The sequence below is a fragment of the Panthera tigris genome, chromosome B1, assembly GCF_018350195.1.
Source record: "Panthera tigris isolate Pti1 chromosome B1, P.tigris_Pti1_mat1.1, whole genome shotgun sequence".
NCBI lineage: Eukaryota > Metazoa > Chordata > Mammalia > Carnivora > Felidae > Panthera > Panthera tigris.
Window position 1 is genome coordinate 116,807,400 of NC_056663.1, and position 21,255 is coordinate 116,828,654.

A 21,255-nucleotide genomic window follows, 5' to 3' on the forward strand; every position below is an offset into this window, starting at 1 on the left:
AAATATTACGGATTTATTTTAGCCATATTTAAAGTGAATAAAGAAGGTATTTCAAAACCAGTGGAAAACATGCATATGAAGAATCATTTACCTGTAACTATTTTTCACTATGAAATAAATGCCAAGTTCTCTCGAACCCAGAACTAAGGAACTAATTGAATATTATCTCATCATGATAGGAGATACTGAGAGATCTTGGAAACAGTGCTATGTCTTGTAGCCCAGAAGGGAGTTGGTAGCCACACAACTGAAAGAAAGGAAGCAGAGGGAAGAACACAGGCAGTGCTCATCTTTCAGGCGGCTTGAGCTCCAAAGTCTATTTATAAATCAGTTGTTTAAAACGTAAAGTAGTTTTGCAAATCATGCTTATAGTTTGAACTGGTCACAAAAGTCTCTTAAACACACAATGTAACTGAATACTATTCAATTGCAGTAACATCAGAAAGTACAGTTGCCAACATACATGGTATTGTAGCTACAAATATTTCCTTGGTTCCAGAGCTCCTGGGATAATGTCTGAGCTATGGCACATGGACCCCAAAGCCTCATTTCACCTATCTGTGCTCAGTGGATATTTTATCTATCTTTATTTTCTGATGGGAAGAATAAGGAAAGAAGATACAACACTGGTAGCCTTATGAGAAAAGGAGTAAAAATAAATTTATATCATTACCATTGTTTTTCACTATTTTTATTCCCTCATACATTCACCAAATACTGGCTGAGTGCCTACCACTGCCAGCCATGGCTCTGTATGCTGGAGCTATATGTCAGTGATCCAAAAAATGCCTCTGTTCTCATAAAACTCACATCTACTAGAGGAAGCAAACAAGAAACAATTTTCTTTTAAAGCAGGAAAACACATACTCTGCAAAGTGATGACAATCTTAAGAAAGAAAACAAGGCAAGGTAAGAATGCCAGTTCCATTAGACAAAATGATTAGGGAATGTGTCCCTGAAAAAGTAATGCTTAAGGAGAGATTAGAAAGAAGGGAAAGAAGCAGTACATGTGGATATCTGAAGGAAGGGTGTTCCACGAAGAAGGAACAGCAAGTGCAAAAACCAGCAGGAAAGAGGATGTCCATCTTGTTGCCAGGACAGCAAGAAAGCCATGAAGGTTCGAACAAGAGACAAGAATGACCGTTTACTGAAATGTGAACGGTGCCTGGATTACCCGACACCTTGTAGGCCATGGAAAGACTTTGGCTTTTATTTTGAAATAAATAGGGATCCACTAATGGTTTTAAGCAGAGAGGCAAGAGCTGACTCAATTTTTAAATGATCACTTGAATTTCTGGGTTTGGGTAAAATACCATGGTGAGGTGAGGAGGGAGCAAATGCAGAAGTAGAGAGACCCGTTATGAGGATATCAGGGAAAAAATATTCAAAGACATCATGATGGTTTCAGAGTGTGTGGAAATGATGGGACATAGGTTTGGGATGTATTTCAAAGGTAGAGTTAAGAGATTTTGTTTAGGAATTGGGTATTTCTTGTCTGTTTTTTCTAGTGTTCCCTTCTTTCCCTCAAGTTAGGGAAGTGGGGCTCTAAAAAGATTATGTTTTATGGATTTTGCATTTATCTTCAAAGTTTTCTGAGCAGTGCAAAAATGGTGAAATTTAAATTTCATCTCCTCTTCTTAGTTTCTGGTATCTGTTACAAGCAGCAAAATAGGTAGAAGATATGAAGATGAGCAAAGTATCTTTAAATATCTAGGAATTAGATAATCAACATTAGATCTGCACACGATGAACCACCACTGTTAGGACTAATAAGCACATTCATTGACTCTATCTAGGTATTATAATACTGCAGCATGATAGGGGAATATGAGGGCTTAGTAAACAATCATACACACCAAGTTTGGAAAATTGGTCAGTAATGGACTCTAGCTCTATTATTACTTTTTTAAGGAGTATAAAGTACCAATGAAACTATGAACGTATGTATATGTTTTCTATGTACACATTATACATATAGTACACACACACATTTTTTAATGTTTGTTGCATTCTTAGAGTTAAGATAAAATTTAATTCTTTGTTGCTCTAATTTTTTTTTTCACAAAATTTCATTAATTCCTTAGGATTTGAGCTGCAAAACAGCCTTCCATTAGAAAGAGTCAATCAGAGGATATAAGAATTTGGGGAAATTAAAATTCCTTTTTCTTTTTTTTTTTTTTAAGAGAGAGAGAGACAGAGATGTGCAAGTGGGGAGGGGCAGAGGGAGAAGGAGAGAGAGAATCTTAAGCAGGCTCCACGCCCAGCACGGAGCCCAACACAAGCTTGATCTCAGGGCAGTGAGATGGTGACCTGAGACCAAATCAAGAGTCAGACCCTTAACTGACTGAGCCACCCAGGTGCCCCTAAAATTTAATTCTTAACATTTAAAAAAGATCAAAAGCATTGTGAAAATATGAGAAGAGTTTAATAAGCAAGAAAAATAAATTGAGGGGGTGAACAGTTAACTCATGTACAGTTAACACGAGTTCCATAAAGAGAGAAGAAAAAATAGAGGGGAAAAAATAATCAAAGCTAAACAGACGAAAAGTTCCTAAAATGGAATAAAGGCACTTGTTTCTGGATTGTACAGGATCATTTAGTGCCGAGTAGGATGCATTTTAAAAGAACTATGCCTAGACAGATCTGGACTTAGATTTTCCTGTGAGTTTTTAATTTTCTAGGTGGAATTTCAGAGCTGACAAGGTAAAGATCCTAATTTCCATTTAAATTAAAAAAAAAACTTACTTTAAAAAAATGAAATCAAATTTTTATCAGATACCTATCTCATAAACAACCCTGGATAAAAGTCTCCCAAGTTTTGAGGGGGATCATATACACAATAATTTATCAATTAACTCTGCAGAAAAATTAAGGAATTTTGGATATGCAATCAATCAATTTGCTTCCTATCCATCATCTCTCAAAAACAAACCAAGAATAAAATCTTGGGGATGTATGCAAGGAGAAAAAAAAAAAAAAGAATCAAATATCTAGAAAGACAAAGGAGTGAAGTAATAAAGTAGACCTCACCAGGAAAATAATGAAAAGAAACTAATTCAGAAAAGAAGAACCAGGGGGGCGCCTGGGTGGCTCAATCGGTTGAGTGTCCGACTTCGGCTAAGGTCATGATCCCGTGGTCTGTGAGTTTGAGCCATGCGTTGGGCTCTGTACTGACAGCTCAGAGCCTGGAGCCTGCTTTGGATTCTGTGTCTCCCTCTCTCTCTACCCCTCCCCCGCTCATGCTCTGTCGGTCTCTCTCTCTCTCTCTCTCTCTCTCTCTCTCTCTGTCAAAAATAAATACACATTAAAAAAAAGTTAAAAAAAAACAAGCAGGGAGCATAGAGAAGAATGACTTTAAGAAGAAGGTATATTTCATTCACCAAGTGATATAATTAAGAAATTGGAAAAAATCATTTTGATATGATGAAAGCATAAAATTCTTCTATCAAAAATAGCAAAGGGGGAGATTAGAATTTTCAAGAAAAATTTAAAGCTCACAGAAAAATATAAGTCCAAATGTGAAAGAAACTAAAATATGGCACAGTTTTGAGGAAATAAAGGAATTTAAGAAAATGGAATCTATTTTATCTTGATGCTTAAAATATTATCTTTGGAACATACTAAGTTTTAATGCTATGGGATCATTTTTTCCTTCTCTGAATATGCAACTGTACCACTTGGTATTATTATACTGAATTCTATTTTTTATAATCATAACATTGTAAATGCTGTGTTGTTGTTTTTTCAGTTAGCATTGGGCAACAAAACAAGCAGAGGAGAAACAGCTATAGATGAAGAACAGAGGGCAAAGATTACAAACTTAGCGATATAGAATGGTATAGAACATAAAAGTTGGCACAAGGCAAGGAAGGAAAAGTAGATGGAAATGTGAAATGCTCATGTTCATATCTTGCATAGTGGGGAATCAGAAGCTGTGGCCTAATGTTGATAGTCTTGAAAATTAAGTGTATTATTGTAGGAGAAATTAATAAAGACATATTTATGATTGTATTGTTTTTGTTACCATGTATCTGTATTTTTTGAAAACTCACTGCAGAAACTAACCAAACATCTCCTTTTTTGTGTTTCCTATTTCTCAGAAATGATAGTTCAGACAGGGATGGTACTCAAGAATATTTCCAACCTACACAAGGCAACCTGTCTGTCTATCTATCTATATATACTGAGGGTCTGCTATGCACTTGGTTGCATGTTAATTATTGAAGGGGATTCAATGGACATACAAGATAGGATCCTGGCTCTCAAGGAAACTTCTATCATGATGAAAGGAGGCAGTTGCTGACACATAAATAGCGGATATATTTTAAACTGTTTAGTAATTGGGAGACACTCCAAAACATCTTTCACATGGGCCCCAAATCCCATGACACCACCATGTAAGGAATCTTCATTCTTACGGGAAGCCCCTGGGATTAGCACAACAAGACTATCATCTATCTTTGAGCAAGGTGTGCCAAAGTATCTGTTCTTGTTCCTAAATACAGGATATGAAACAGAATAAGAGCAAGTAACATCTACAGTCCTTAGTAGTTTTTAAATCATGCATGCTATCCTTCTGTATTTCTATGGACAAGCTTGTGTTCTTTCAGTGTACCTAATAAAGATAGTTAAAAGATGACTGTGAACAGATGAAACTACGGACTCATAATTTTTATCCTAATTTAAATAACAAAAGGGACGGAAATAATGTTTCCCTCTAGGGGCATTCTTCAGAGACCATGCTGTCACACTTGTACAATCTCTGTCAGACTCCAATGTTGAAAAAGCTATGCCAACTCTTGTGCCTGGGACCATTCAGGAATGGTCATACCTTTGAACAGAATCATACCTTTGAGCAGAGGGCTGGATGCATCCTGGGAAATTCCCCACCTGACCAGTCTGTAAGTCCTACAATTTCCACCTCATTATGCTTTTTAAAAGATCATGGTATTGATGCTTTCTTATGACTGTATATATTCCACAAGTGCAAGGAGAATGGCTTTCTTCTTTCCTAATACATAGATGCTCAACATAAGCTTAAAGAATGAATACTTATTCAATCACTGCAACTGTGCCAAGTAATATGCTGGATGTTTTATTAATATTAACTCATAATTTGTTCCCTTTTGGCAACATGGGAGATAAAAATTATTACGTATTCCTATTTCACAGATGGAACAGATTCAGAGAGGCTAAAGCTACTATGTTGACTAAAAACATACACAGCTTATAAGAAGGAAAGTCAGGATTCAAAACTAGATCTTCCTAACCCCAAAGGCCAAACTGTTTAATGGCAGCCGGCTGTTTAAGAATTCATTGTGATCCATGAGAAATAAGGAGGCAATATAGATTCCTTTGGTAGGAAAATATGGTGAAAAGCAAGAATAACCATAGAAGGATGGAAAGAAAGGTCACACAGGTCAGAACACCAAGGAGGAAGAAATTACAGTACTATAGGAATGGGGTGAAAATAAGGCGATATTAAATATAATTCCAAGTGTATATGGAGGTTTAAAACCCTATGTCTTGTTTTTTTTTTCTCAGTAAAATGGGAATATATAGCACAAAAAAAAAAAAAAAAGAAGTTATGTGAGAAGAAAATAAGATAATCTCTGTAAAGTGCCTAGCATGATGCTTAACACAATGTAAGAACATAGTCAATAGTAGCTATTATTAGAATGATAGATATCCTATTATGTAATTTGAGGTAACTGTCTTTCCCTTCCCATGGCTCCATTTTCTCAATTGTAAATGCAACAGATAGGTTGGAGAGTCTCTAAAGTCCTTTTTGGCTGATAAAAATTTATGGCTCTATTTTTGAAAATGAACTATATTTTTGCAAATCTGATGAATGATTTATTGAAATGTTTGAAGGTGGTGGGAATCCAGGTGGAAATATCTTATAAGGAACTGAAAACAACTCTAGTTTACATAGCTAGATCTAAAATATAAAAACATATTCAAACACACATATAAGTGCAAACAGAGTTAAACCCACAGTTCAGAAAAAAACTGTTAAAAGTTCAAAGGAAGGTAGATGAAAAAGTCTTTGATAATTTGTCAGAAGTAGGAGAGTTTGAAACATATCTTTAAAATGTTCATAATTTGTGAGACAGCATTTATTCTTAAAAACTCTTTATATTCTAATTTTTTTTTACATGTTTTTCCCTCACCATTTTAGGAATTTTTCCATGTTAAACATAATTGCTGGCATTTAGTTGAATGAATGCCACCACTTTGTTATTACATATTTTAAATTATCACTTACCTTTTTTCCTTTATCATGATTCTACGAGATAACATGGGGGTTCCCCCTCCCATATTGTTGCAGATATAAACAGATTATAATTTAAGTAGTTCTAAGCAAACATATTCAGTGATTTTGGAAAGCATTTCTATATGTACTAGGAAAGGCATATTTTCAAACATAAAAAAATAATGAGGAAAGAACAATTTTAAAACATGAGAAAATGGCAGCTCTAACTCCAATCTTTTCCAGCAGATATGCGGTAACATTATTAGAGACGGTTAAGTTGCCACAATAGCTTCTAAGAGTCTGAGTCAGCTTGGTTATGAGACACAGTGGCACTCTTAAGAGCTTCGTCACCTTCAGTCTTTGGATACTAAAGCGCTTAGTCACCTGTCAGGGTTAAAAGCTACTATTTTAAGTTCAAAGTGGAAAGCTCCCTTTGAGTGGTAACAATAGTTTAAAATAACAATGTGGGGGGTTGGGGGAAGCCTCCTTTATTCATCTACCATTCCCTCTACCCCAAATATTACTACAATCAGTGCTTTCTTATTCTGTTATCAATATTCTCCATCCAGGCCGCTAAACAATTTGAGATACAGACCACTCCTTCTACCACCATTGTTGCATCACTGGTGTTCAGAATTCTGGAACAGTGTGTGTAAACATTAAAGCCACGTGTGCCTGACCACATGGGAAGGCATCAGGATGACCTGGAACTCCCTAGCAAGAGGGAACGCCTGGCGCCAATCTCTACATCACCAAGCCAGCGGTTTATGTGTATGCTATTTGATTCCTCAGCTGTCTTACAAAAGAACCATATAAAAAAAAGTCATTTACACAAATGACTGAGAATTTTGTGCAACTTCATGGTATCTGTAAAAATGCACGCCATCAGTTATTTTTCTCGCTTTATATTCATAGACAGAAACTTTTACTATGGTTCATTTAATTCACCATTTCTACCAAGAGGACTTCACTCATATCAAAAGTCTAAGATACACGTAAGCAAGTACATGTGTGCACACACGCACATATACACACACTCAGTAGAAAATGAAAGGGGATAAACTAAAATTTTGATATTGCTTTTTGGTATACATCTTTCATATTCAATCTACCATTTTGATATTTTGAAATAATTGCCACTAAGTCTCATCTTTATGAAGGGAGTCCATCCACTAAATAAATCAAATTTTATATTACACGCTTGCCTCTTCAAGTGAAACCAAAGTACAATCAGATGAAAGTAGTATTTAAATCTTTTCTTAACAGAAATGTATTAATGTATAGCCTTTATCAAATTCTGAGCACTTTCAGCTTATAATCATATATAATTTACTGTCCAATAAAGGTATAAGAAGAGAATATTGGGGCACCTGGGTGGCTCAGTAGGTTAAGTTTCTGACTTCAGCTCAGGTCATGATCTCAAGGGCTTTGGGTTCGAGCCCCGCTTCAGGCTCTGTGCTGACAGCTCAGAGCCTGGAGCGTGCTTCAGATTCTGTGTCTCCCTCTCTCTCTGCCCGTCCACCTGCACACTCGCGTGTGCGTGCTCTCTCTTTCAAATAAATAAATATTAAAAAAAAATTTAAAAAGAAGAGAATATTAATGTTCTAATATAACATAAGATAATTCTTGTGAACCCCCAAGAGTATTTAGAATTGGCACTGCTCTTAGGAGAAAAGGATACTCATAAGGAATTTCACACTAACTTTCATTATCTGGGGCAAGGGTGATTAAGATAAATACATTATCATCAGACCAAAACAATAAAAAGCAAGCAAATGAAAAGAATCTTTTTAAGACTATATCTATTTTCACCTATCTTAAGTCAATGTATTAGAAATGTACAATATATTTTAACTGATAAACACTAAATAAATTATATCTTTTCAAGTCCAGAAGGAACTTTTACTCAGTAACAGGGATAAAAAAATGCCCATCCTTAGATTTCATTGTGTTGGTTAAATGAGTCACTCTTTTGGCAATTTCTTCCATATATGAGCAGATTCAGATGTTAAACAGCTAAACCTTAATTTCTAAGCCTCATGTGCAAATAATAAATTTGAACAGATAATCTCTAAATTATTTCCGATCTAAACTTCTCTTATACCAAACAGTACTTAAAACAATAGATTTTTGGTGCTTGGTTTATCTCTTGGGGAAGATTCTTTATTTTTAAAAGTTAAACAAATTCCTTTTGTTTATGGTACTGCATTTCAAAGATTCTGATTTTCCTTTTTTTTTTTTTTAGAAAGGTAGTATAATTGAAAAAAATATTCTACTAAAGAAAACAGTTCAAACAGGCCTTTTTAATTAACTACGAGTTCACTTGTTTATGATCTAATTTCAATTCTTTGTTATGAATCGTTTCTATTTTTAGATAATCAATGATGATGCCCATCTAAAATGATCCTTAGATGCAATACAAAAAAAAAAAAAAACCCTCAAAATTTACTCATATTTTAAAGATTCCAACAAGTCAGCTTACAATTTATGATGAAAAGCACCAGAAAAGATTATACCAGATACAGGATTAGACCTTTAAATTAGCGTGCTTTAATTTTTTGTTTTTTTAACTCACGACTTTCTTTTTATTGATAAATATAAATGCAAAACTCTCAAAATCTATCTGAGAAAGAAACAACAATTCTCTAAGTATAGAAACCTATTTTTTGTTTTTTTGTTTAAACCCAAGTCTTAATGTAGAACTTAAAAGCAGAGGAGGGCTGAGGGAGGTGTGATATTGAAGAATTGAAAACGGATGGGGGAGGGAGGGAAGAGTGGTGACTGCAGGAAGGGATAAGGAAGATAATTAATTGTCCTTGAGTATTCTGGGGTTTGAGTGTTAGTTTGGAAAGTCAGATTATGAATTCTATTGCATCTGAAGATGCTTACAAATTTGAAAATACACGTAATACACTTTTTTTTTTTAAAGGCATTTGTGAGACTGGGTGGCAGACGAGAACACTTCAGTCTCAGTGGTACTGCAAGTTATGACCAGAACCAAAGTACAATCTGCCCTCATTTTCCAAAATCACAAAAAAAGTTTGGCATAATTGGTTCCATTTGCTGAAGGAGGAAAGAAAGATTAATCCTGTATTAAAGCACAGCCTTTGAGACTTCGGTAGGAAAACTGCATATTGGGCGGATCCTGACCTAGACACCTTGATCTTTGGTTCATGACCCTGTCAGAGCCAGACAAGGGCTCCCGGACTATGAATTAAACTGTTTGATTCCTCCGCCCACAGACACACAAAGCCCGCACTCTCTCAGCTGTTACATAAGAGTCTCTGGAATTCTAGGATGGTGTTTGTAAATAGCGCTGCCATGCGCACGGTACCCACGTGTCAGAAGTTGATGTGACCGTGTGTAATTGGAAGGCGAGAAAGCATCAACAGGCTCCAAAGAAAAACCTCCCATTTCTTTGGCCCTAAAAATGAGCATGTGCTTGTCAAGAAATGATCTCTAAGTGATTTATTTTCTTCTTTCCCTTTCCTCCTTCCCTTCCCTTCCTTCCCCAAAAAATTGCTGGGAGGAAGAACAGGAGAAATGACCAATACCCATTGCATTTCTTTCCTTCTTTAAGCAGCGCCTAACTAGAGGACAGGATCACAAGTAACGCATTCTGAATGCACTTTCTACCTCCTCTTAAAAAAGATTTCTCATTCTTTTTTTTTTGTTCACTTACTTCAGTGTGAACTGAAATATGAGGTAGGATTATACAACCACTAGAGAGAGATACACTAAGTAGGCAAATAGTTTGCAAGTGACAATCTACATCTAAATAAAATTACAACATGACCCTTTCAGCAAAAAGTATCCAATGGCTATGTCTGAGTAAAGAGAAACACAATTTAATGTTTTACCTGTCTTATTTTAATTTTCACTCTCATCTATATTCATTGCATCGTTTACAGTGAGTTTGTGAACAGGAAACAAACTCCATTTCTAAAGGAGGCTGAATTCTAACCAAAATTAGAGAAAAATGTCAATATCAAGTTGTTTTTTTAAAATATTTTTAATGCTTATTTATTTTTGAGAGGGGGACAGAGTATCCCAAGCAGGCTCTGTGCTGGCAACAAAGAGCCCCGTGTGAGGCTCAAACTCACAAACTGCAAGATCATGACCAGAAGTCTGATGCTTAATCAACTGAACCACCCATGTGCCCCTCAATATCGAGGTTTTTTTTTTACCCCTAAAGATGGTATGTTTCCCATAACCTTTGGTTTTATTTAAAGCGTGACAAATTGTAACAATGAAAAAAAAAATCAAAGTAAAACTGTCAGCAAATTAAAACTAGTGATTTGAAAAATACTCTGATTTCAACAAAATCTCAAACATATTTTTAAGTCATTTTAAAATGTTATATCTTATCTCATACACTTGGTAATAAAAAACATTTTTATTGTTTCATTTTTTTGTTAAAAAGTTTTTAAATTATATATTAATATTAGTTGATATCTATAAAACTTCCTACCTGAAATAAGAATCAAATTTAAGAGTAAACAGGTTAAGTTTCAAAATACTGAAAAGTCATTTCCCAAACTTAATAACCAAACGTCCTTACCAATTTTAATTTTCAATAGAAACACACAATTGTATTAGAACTATTAAAAAGGTGAGCCATTAGCAAAGTGTCTACTAGCTTTGCTTTCTGCCAGTATGTTTTGCTCCAAGTTACAATACGGTAGACATTCCAAGATTAAGTACAATTAAGTTGTCTTAATTTCAACTGTATACATTATAACTTCATAGGAAAAAAAAAATCATTTGAGTGGCTCCATTGGAATAAAGATAGATTAAATCTAGAGTACAAAGTTTAAAATATAAGCTTTCCTGCTAAAATGTACCTGCTTCTCTTTTTACTGAAACAAATAATTAATGTGGTATTTTTAAGTTAGAAAATTTGTTCTTCCTTCATGTTTGAAAAGTACCCATATATGGTATTTTTTCCTTTCACCAGTTCTCTTTGGTACCTTAAAATATAAATGTAAGTGAATTAATGTTTTAATAACTGGATTCACTTTTTAAGATGCTTATTCTAATTTTGTGAACCATTACTTTATTTGCAGAAGTGATTTCTTGTTCTGTTACGATGTATGCAGTAAAACAAACAAAAATCTAATAATCATCTAAACTAATTAGAGGGTGTATAAAAGTAATCCTTTTAATGCAAAAATCATGAGAGGTTATAAAAGAGCTGAGAGAATTTTATAGCCAGTGGCAAATATGAAAATTCTATAACTTCAAAGTAAGAGACTTCAAACAAAAAAAAGGAAAAAGTGCTGAAAGAACAAACAGATTAAAAAATAAATTAATAGGAACAAGACCGTATGTTAGGGATGGAATCTGGGTGTGGTGTCATTGTATTATTTTCAGTTTCTGGCACTTTACTTTAGAAGCAGCACAACTAATAATTAAGGTATTTTTTTAAATGGTTGTCCTTGTTTCTTAATGTACAGGGAAGAAAAACAGGAGGAATAACTCAGAGATGGATCGTGTTATATCCTCTGGGTTTCACTATTATCATGGAAGCCTTTTCTCTTCCACATTGCTACACAAAAATATACCAATTTGAGGAGAAATACTATAATAAAAACTCATCTTGAGAGCTGGGTGAATAGTTCTCATTAAAGTATAATCTGGACATAGAAACTAGTTCAATACTCTATCAAGAAAACAAGTGACTTGAAAAGGCAGGTTTTAGTAATGGCTAATGAGATATGACAATAGTAATTAAAATTATCATTACTTTGTAGCATGCACAGGACAAACTACAACAAATCTCAAAATTATAAAAGTAACAAGTGAAAAATATCAATACTGTGTATCTCATGCCTTAATGGGAGATCTGCTATGTCTATGCATGACCATAGACAATTTTGTTCCCCGAGGAGAGCAGTCCATCAGCAAAAATTCACAGTCCAACATATCCCGTATCCTATATTTTTGATTTGAAAAAAATTTACAATTTTTGGAAGTACATTTAAAAAACAAAGATGGAGTAGCACATTAAAGCCCAGTGAACAACTTTTGAGTATTATGGAGATACTATTATACAAAAATATTATCAACTGTAAAGTATTAAGAGAAACAAGAGAGAGTAAAAAAACAAGCAGCTATTCATTTTTCCTATGAGGAGGACCAGGCCTATATTGTACCTCAATGCTTTGTACAACAATCACTCCATCAGCTTGATAGGATTAAGATTCTAACCTGAGTGTCTAACTTGCACCTCTTGCAAATATACAACAAACTTACAGGTAAGTGCTATATATAATCATACTTCCTAAAAGTACAATTCTTGGCCACTTCTACAGCTACTCCTTGAAAAAATCATGACTACAGCAATCATACGAAGCCAAGGCATTTCCTTATCGAGTACAATAACATGTATACATTATTAAAGCCGAATGCTTCCAATCATTGAATCTCCCCCACTCCAGTTATATCTTAGTTCCAAACTATGGGATCAGATTGGCAGCAAAACAACATTCTCATCAGAATAAAAAGGAGAGAAGCATTGCTCAACAAGAAGAATGTCTGGTATCTAGAATTACATTAGGTTAGAAATTCAAATAAACCCAACCCTAAGTAATTCACCCTGTGTGTCCAAAACTAAAAGTATTAATTTCACAGGGAGAGTCCTACAAAACTCACTGGTGCCATGTTTCTAGAAAGACATGCATAGCACCATAATTCAATTCAAACAGTACCCTACATTTTTTTGCATGAGACATGAGATACTTTCTCAACATGAAATACCTTGTCAGTGGTATGCATTTTTTATAACTTTAGATTTAATTCACATAAAATAAAATTCACTCTCTTAAAGTATATAATTGAGTACTTTTTTGGAGTTGTAGAAACATTACTATCTAACTATAGGATGGGTTTATTGGCTCCAAAAGAAACCCCTTATCTATTAGCCATAAGTGCCCCTTCTCCTCCCCCCCCACCCCCCGCCCCCAGCCCCCTAGCAATAAGTAATCTACTTTCTGCCTTTTTAGATTTTCCTATTCTGGACATTTCATATAAGTGAAATCATATCATATGTGGCCTTTTATTAGTTACATCTTTTAAAATCCACCTATGATGCACCATGTATCAGACCTTCATTCCTTTTTATTGCTAAATATTACTCCATTGTTTGGATATGCCACAGTTTATGCATTTATGAGCTGACGGACATGTGGGTTATTCCAGTTTTTGACAACTACTAATAACGCTGCTATGAATATTCAGGTACCAGTTTTTGTGTAAACAAATTGTGAGTATTCTAAGTCTTCTCTTATGACTTTCCCCGCATAGCCTACGTTACATCTTCACTTTTTTTTTTAAATGGTAATGAGGCAGAATAGCATAGTTGTTAAGGGACTGGGCTCCAGAGACAGGCTGTCTAATTCAAATCTTAGTCAAGCTACGTACTGGCTGTATGAATTTGGTTATCCAACCTCACTATGATTCAGTTAGCTCATGCGAGATGAGGATAACAAAACCTATCACTAGAGCTGTGTGACAAGAATTAGATGACGTAAATTACAATGTAATAAATCATTAAACAACTTAAAATATTTTGAACACAAAGGCCATTTTGTGCAAAAAACACTAAGTAAACAAAAGCCTATATTCTGATTAACATTTTGATAAGGAATGGTAGCACCACCACATGATCGATGAAGCAGAACTGTGTTAAACCTTTCTGTTTCCAGGAAAAAAGGGCTAAAGATATCGGATAATGTGACCAAATGGTATGGAACCAAATATACAATACACAAATGAACACATCACCTTGGGGTAAGCTGAGTAAGACTGGTAGACTGCATCAATGACAGTATCTTGGCTGTGATAGTTTAATTTTACCAAAAGTTACCAGTGGGGGAAATTGGACAGAATGTACATGTCCAATTATTATTTCATACAGCTGCATCTGAACCTATAATTATCTTAATAGAAATTTCAATGAAAAATATGTGATTTCGAAGTAAATTTACTAAAAATCATTAAGCTGTATGTTTACAATGGATGGCTTTTGTGAGTCATTTGCCATAGCCTGTAGAAGTTACACTTAAGGAAAATCCACCATCATCACCATTACCAGTGAGAACAGATTATACATTTTGTAATTAAATGACATTATTCCTGTTTTAGGCCATTCGGGACTTTTTCCTCAGCTTTTAAGATACAATTGATACATAATATGTAAGTTTAAGGTGTACAATGTAATGATCTGATATATGTATATATTGAAAATGATTACCACAAAAGGTTAATTAACACACCCATCACCTCACGTACTTGCAATTTTTGATATACCCTTTTAGCAACTTTTAAATATATTTTGAAATATCATTACATATTTTCAAATACTGAAATACATTGAAATATATTTTGAAATATGGTTAATGATAATCACTGTGCTATCCATTACATTCCAGAATGTACTCATCTTATAAATGGAAGCTGTCCTCCCTTCATTACATCTTGACTGAGTAGAACACCACTACGTTCAATTATGGAATAAACAGACACAGAAATCAGTGCCTCTCTTCCAAGAGACATAAATGTAATTTAAAATAAATATTTACAGCAATTTTAGCGAAGCAACCAGTTCATTTTACGTCCTAATCTGTCCTCCAAGAACACTGCATCTCAATATATTCATATCTTAATTTAATTCTCAGATTATTTGGAGCTTGATTTCAAGTCAGTTTGAGTAACAACCCTGAGTAAATACAAAATATTGAGTTCCAAATTCTTAAAACTGCAGGTAGGTTGACATTATCACTGAATATGTTTTACACAAAATATTGAAAATCCACCTAGTATCTATTTCTACTTTTTGAAGCCTGGCACATTTAACTGCAATTTCATGACAAGTGGAAAAAGCATAAATCAAAGCTGATAGAATTTTACTATTTTGGAATGGGCAACCAAAATCTTTTTTTTTATTGTGGAAAGATTATATATCTATCTTAAGTCAGGGATTTTCTGCAATGTACAATCTAGGATCAGAATAATGTTGGAAATAGCAGATACTTAAGACTCTTTTTGGCTTGCAGTCACAATGATTCAAGGGCTCTCATTTACCCTGTCCTCTTGTGGAGCTCTTCTTTCCTACTGTATATGTGTGTGTGTGTGTGTGTGTGTGTGTGTGTGTGTGTGTGTATGTATATATATACATACGTATATATTATATATATATAGTGTACTATATATATATATATATACACATACACACACATATATATATAGTGTATTATACACCAAGGTGTACAGATGTACTATATACCCTCCTTGAATAATGCCACAGTATTCCCTGAGTTTTGGCAGGGAGTCAAAATAGAAATTGGAGATCTAGACCAAGTAAATACTGTATATTTGACAAAATCATTTGTGGTTGTGTTCTTCAGCACAATTTCCAAGATAACCACCAGCTCTACTTGGCAACTCAATTCTCCCACAGTTAAGACTCCAATTGTAAAGTTGGCTTGTATGAGAGTTTCCTGCTACTGGCTTTGGTGCCATTACCTCGCTTAAAGAACTACTGTGCAATGGTGGCATAATAGTTGAGGAAAATGTTACTTTGATGAACCAACACTGACAGCTGCTCCAAATTTTACCCTGTCTATATGGTTGTTTATAAAACAAAGAAGTCTCCCTCTAGCACTTTGAGATGGCTAGGTAAGACTATTAAATTCTAGTGGGCAACAACTGAACTCACAGAAGAAGGAATTAGAACATAAAAAAATCAGGTTTCATATTTCTAAGTATTAGACATTCTAACATCCTTTTGAAGACATTTTATTTCAAGATAATTTCAAAGAATTCATAGGAATTTACTAACTTGGATCTGGGACATAATGTAAAATCAGGTTTCTCCTAAAAACCTGAGTCTGAGAATTATAGGAAAGGTGTCTTACTGAGATCAGCAAATAAGGAAACGCATTTTAATAGTGACATTTGGCTTACAACATTGTGTGTGGGTGGAGCCTTGGAGGAATTGATAGAGAAATTATAACTTCAGCAAGTGAAACCAAAACATTAACTTCAGGTTTTGTTACCTAATACAAGTCCAATGCCCAAAAAGGACTTTGGAAGTCTGTCATAATAACTCCTTGGCAGGTGCATTTCTGGAAGTAATGTTGACTCGTCCATGTCTATGTTCATGTGCCACTGCATCAAAATCATACCAACCCCTTTGACTTCTGTCATGGGGGCCATGACAGATATAATTAAGGCCATAGTTGGTAAATGTGTGAATTTAAACAAAACAAGGGACTCCCTTCTTTCCAAGTTAATGTCTCATTAACCATTAGTTCAGTAAGAAAATAAACAAAACAATACTGCAGTTTAAGAAAAAGATCTATCTTGTAATTGTTCACTATCACTCCCATAAAATGCAATTGCTCAAGACAGTTCTATCTATAAAATTCTGGAAACATCCAGGTGGTACTATCACACATATGGCAAATGAAGAACAGACATTATGTCTTTTACAGTAAACTATCCTATACGGATTCAAATAACTGCTCTTTTATAATAAATGTGAAAGTGGCACTTATATTCAGATTGGTGAATAGATGTACATCTCTTCCTTACAATCATTTAAGCCCCTCATACAATATTAAATTAACAGCTATTTTCAGCATACAAATAGGACACATAAAGTAACAAAAAAGTCTAAATTTGATAATAGGAAAGAACAAATCTTCATGGTCACAATAAAATTATTGTACGTATTCTTATTTGCCAATATGAATGAAAATATTACATCTCTTATCAGTTAAATAACTTGAAGAGAGCATATACCACAACATTTGAAAAGTCCCCCAAAAGCATTTAGATATTAGTCTGTCAGCAAAAAGAACTGTTTATTTTAAATTCCGAATTGCTGGAATAATTAATCATAGTTTTCTCAACAAATAGTAAGCATTTATGCTAAACTCCTCAGTATTTCCTTTATAATTTTAGGACAAATGAGAACTAACCAAAGGAGCTGTTTCTGTTCCAGAGATTAGTAATACTACTCCCTTGTAATCATGTGAAATAATCTCTAGTATCAATGATTAAAGTGAACTTAACTGCTTTTTCAGAGATCGAAATAGAAAGTGTTACAGAGTGAACTACAGAGGACAAATGATTTCAGAAGTCTGATTTATGGAGTAATGTCCATTATTGTGCTCTTTATTCTGTCCATTTTTAATCAAATACATGCCTTCCAAACTTAAGTTTGACTTTCCAATCCTTCACTAACACTTCTCAGCTTAGTAACATCAAAAAAAAAAAAAAAAAAAAAAACACCCAATATTTATTGTGTTGAAATTTATATTCTACCTCAAACCTATTATAAAACACACATGCAAACATGTAAAAGGATATAACCCTCCTCCAGTATTTCAAATTTCCATTAAAATGCAAATATAATGACTTCATTAACCAGGCAACAATACCCACAGCCTTAGACCCAAAGCAAAGCAAAGCAAAGCAAAGCAAACCAGACCTATATCTTTTCTCCTTACATCCCAATTTCCCCTAAGGAACAATCTTACTCTTATGTTGGATCATTGTTGATGAATACTTCTATTTGGCTTTGCCAGTATTATCCCTTATTAGAGAGGAGAAAGCACAATGCAAGACTTGAGATTTCAAATTCATGGATGTATCCTACCTTACACAGGAAAATATTTAAAAAAATTTTTTTCAGTCAATCTTAAGCAAACAACTGGAAAATAACCCTCCGTTCAATTCCTAAACACTAGATGAAGGGGGTGGGGGAACTACTCGATGCAATTAAAAGTATGTCATGAAGGCAATAGTCAGTAAATAACACTTATATTTCATAGTCGACCTTCTCAGGAGTCTATCCAGGCCACACTTTATTTTGTCATAGGTAGAAAACTCCCCACAGAAACTCTGTTAGCTTCATAACACTGGACAAGCAGCCCCAGTGAAAAGATTCGGCAAGACTGGAGAGTGTGTGTGAGTGTTGTGTGTGTGTGTGTGTGAGTGAAGAAGGAGGAGGAAAAAAAAGAGAGACGGACACAGAGGCAGATTAATAAAAGACCAAGGAAAAGAAAGCAACCAAGACAGAGAGAGAAATTTGGATGGGGCTGTTAGAAATCTGCTCCCTACTTGTGCGTTTCTTTGCTGGGATTGGGTTTCATTTCTTTCGGCGCCCCTGACCTTGCAGTCTTCCAACTCTCAACTCTGCCCCCCTCCTCCCGCCCGCCCGCCCCCTCCCCCGGCCTGCGCCTGCCTTTGTGTCTGCCTGTCACTTACCGGGGAACCAAACGAAGCTGATTCGGGAGAAGCACAAAGCCAGGACCCAGATTTGCCCACAAATTCTCTTACACACGCTCCCCAGGCTGGCAGGCACAGCCCATCGCGGAGCTGATGTACCTGGAGAAAAGTGGGATCTGGTCTGGTTTGGGGGACCCGAGAAAACTATGCTCTCCTCTCTCACTCGGCGCCCCTAGCCAAACGCGCGGACTCCAGGAAAAAAAAAACAAAACCCCACTTGGTGTGCTGCAGTTCGACTCCCATGACACTCGCTCAGCTCGCCCCCCGAAAAGCGGACACGGGGGCAGCCAGGGGCTGACGCGGACGCAGAGCCAGACCCAGACCCCACAGCAGATAAAAGGGCCGAAAAACACTCCGTCAGAGTTCTTTTCCGGGGTGGGTGAGGTTAAACGAGAGACTGGCCTGACTCACAAGAAGGGGAGAGGGTCGGGGAGGATTCCAGGGAAAAGTAGTGCCCCCCAAAGCTGAACTATTTGAGAAAGGGAAGCCAAGAAAAATCACTTTCCTGAAGATAAAAGGCCGGGGCGCCGGCTGGTCGCAGTCACAAAGGTAAGTTTTCTGGGTAAGGAGGAGAGGAGCGTTAGCAGGGGAGAGAAGAGAGCACAGAACCACAGGTTTAAAGGGGGGGGGGGGCGGAATTAAAACTATATTTGTCAGCCATGTTGAAGAGGCTCCAGTAATTTGTGAAGCTTCCCTCTTCCCTCCTGGTATTTGCGGGTGACACTGCAGGGTCTGCTCCCCAGTGCCTGGAAGCCCGAGAGAAAGCGAGGGGGGGAGGAAAGGGGGAGTTCCGCGGCCTAAGAGACGCGCTCTGACCTCGTTCTCGTCCCGCAGCCTTGCAGCCAGCCAGCAGTTGCAGTCGGGTCTCCTTTCTAACAAATCCTAAAGGGCAGCCATCTTGCTTCCTTTTGCTCCTCTCTACGAAAGCAGCCTAGCCTCCGCATCAATATTCATAAGGCAGTTTGACGTGTGTTCTCATCACTCGGCGGGGCCGGCGTCTCGGGGCGGCCGCGCCGAGGGGGCGGACGTGACTCGCATGCGAGCCGGGCCTGGGCGCGCGGCGCTCGCGAGGAGGCGGCGGCGGCCGCCCGAGCTCTGGCCGCAGCCGCTGCTGCCGGCTCCCCTCCGCCTCCTCCTCCGCCTCCTCCTCCTCCTCCTCCTCCGCCTCCGCCCCGCTCTCCTCCTCCTCCGCCGCCGGCCTCCTCCTCCTCCTCTTCCTCCTCCTCCTCCGCCCCGGCCTCCGCCGCCGCTGCCGCCGCCCTGGGGCTCTCCGCCGCGGCTCCCAGGGAATCAGCCCCCTGCCCGGGGCTTCCCGCACAAAGGCCGGCGGCGGCACCTGGGGGCCGTACAATGCGGTGCGCGGTCGAGGCCGGGGCGGCCCTGGCGCGGTGCGGTGGAGCCCGGGGAGCGGTGCGCGGGGATGAGCGCGGGGCGGGAGCGAGCTCGGGGGAAGGTTCCCCCCCCCCCGCACCTTCCTGGGCGCCGCAGCCAGACCGGGGCGCCCCGGTGACCCTTCGGAGCGGTAGCCACCAGGGTGAAGTTGCGGGGCAGGCGCGCAGGGGGAGGTGGCGTGGGTGCTTGGCACAAGGATGGAGACCTCGGATTAACCTTTTAAACTTTTTCTGAGTACCGCTCTCCACCACCCACTTAGAGGTCTGTGCGCACCCCTCACCCCAGCGCGCACCCAGCTCCTCCCGGCAGCCTCGCACCTTAGCCCTTACTCCCACCGCCTTGCAGGTATCTCCGCACGCGCCCACGCGCGCACCCACCTCCGCCCGCAAAGGCCCGCACCCCCGCCCCCTGGAAGGTGCACCAGCTCCCGCCTCGCCCCCTCTCTGGCATCCTCTGCACCGTCGCTTTAATCTCGCTCTGCAAAAGCGCTCCCCAGTTTCGCAGAGGGCCTGCCCTTAGTGCTTTAGGGGCCTGTAGGTTTAAAGACTCGACAAATTAGGAAATTGACCGAGTCCTGCTTCACCCCGCCCCGGGCCCACCTTCTGTTTACTTTTGCCACGTGGGCTGGGAAGGAGAGGGATTCTCACAGATCCAAGACGAATTTCTCACCAGTGACTCTACTTCTCGCTAGATTCGATTGTAAGAAATAAACCTGCGCTTTTCAATGCCTACGTTTTCTCCAATAAGAGCTTCTAGTTTGAAAATTTTCTACCCGTACGTATAATTAAGTAGTGAAGAAATCGACCCATAAGGAACTAAATTCCAAGCGACGGACACTCGATATTCCTTGACGTTCCTGATTCTATACCTACCACCTTCCATTGACAGTTTGTCTTTTCTATTGCCGACTAGCCTTAATTTGCTCTTTAATCATAAAATTTTTATTTGAAGATAAGATAAAGAACAAAGCCCATATGAGCCATTACATCAGTGGTTGTTGAGATTCGTCCCGTAGAAGAAGTTTTCGCGTACCGACATTCGAATTTTAAATAGATATTCTGGGCACAACTTTTATAGGATCACTGCATTGTGATCCCAGTACTTTTAAGTCAACACATTTTGTGCAGCCCACTTTTTTTTTTCCTCTGTAATTTCTTTAGAAGTAAAGCCTTTCCTAATTTTATAAAAGTAGAATATTTCCCCATTTGAAAGGGGTTAAAAAGGGAACTCTTTCTATGTGTCACATAGTTACTAAGAAGAACGTTTAAAGTGTGTTCTAATGAAACATTGTATATTCCCTTTTGAGGCAG

The 21,255-nt window shown here is 37.6% G+C and overlaps 1 protein-coding gene across 1 annotated transcript in view; it reads right to left on the bottom strand.

Annotated features, from left to right (window-relative positions):
- The window catches only part of TET2 (tet methylcytosine dioxygenase 2), a 132,183-nt gene extending 112,526 nt beyond the window's left edge, over positions 1–19,657 (bottom strand). Inside the window, exon 1 of the mRNA XM_007080945.3 lies at positions 19,370–19,657. The gene's annotated coding sequence lies outside the window, so the exon portion shown is untranslated. The remainder of the gene's footprint in view (positions 1–19,369) is intronic.
- Positions 19,658–21,255: the final 1,598 nt, after the last annotated feature.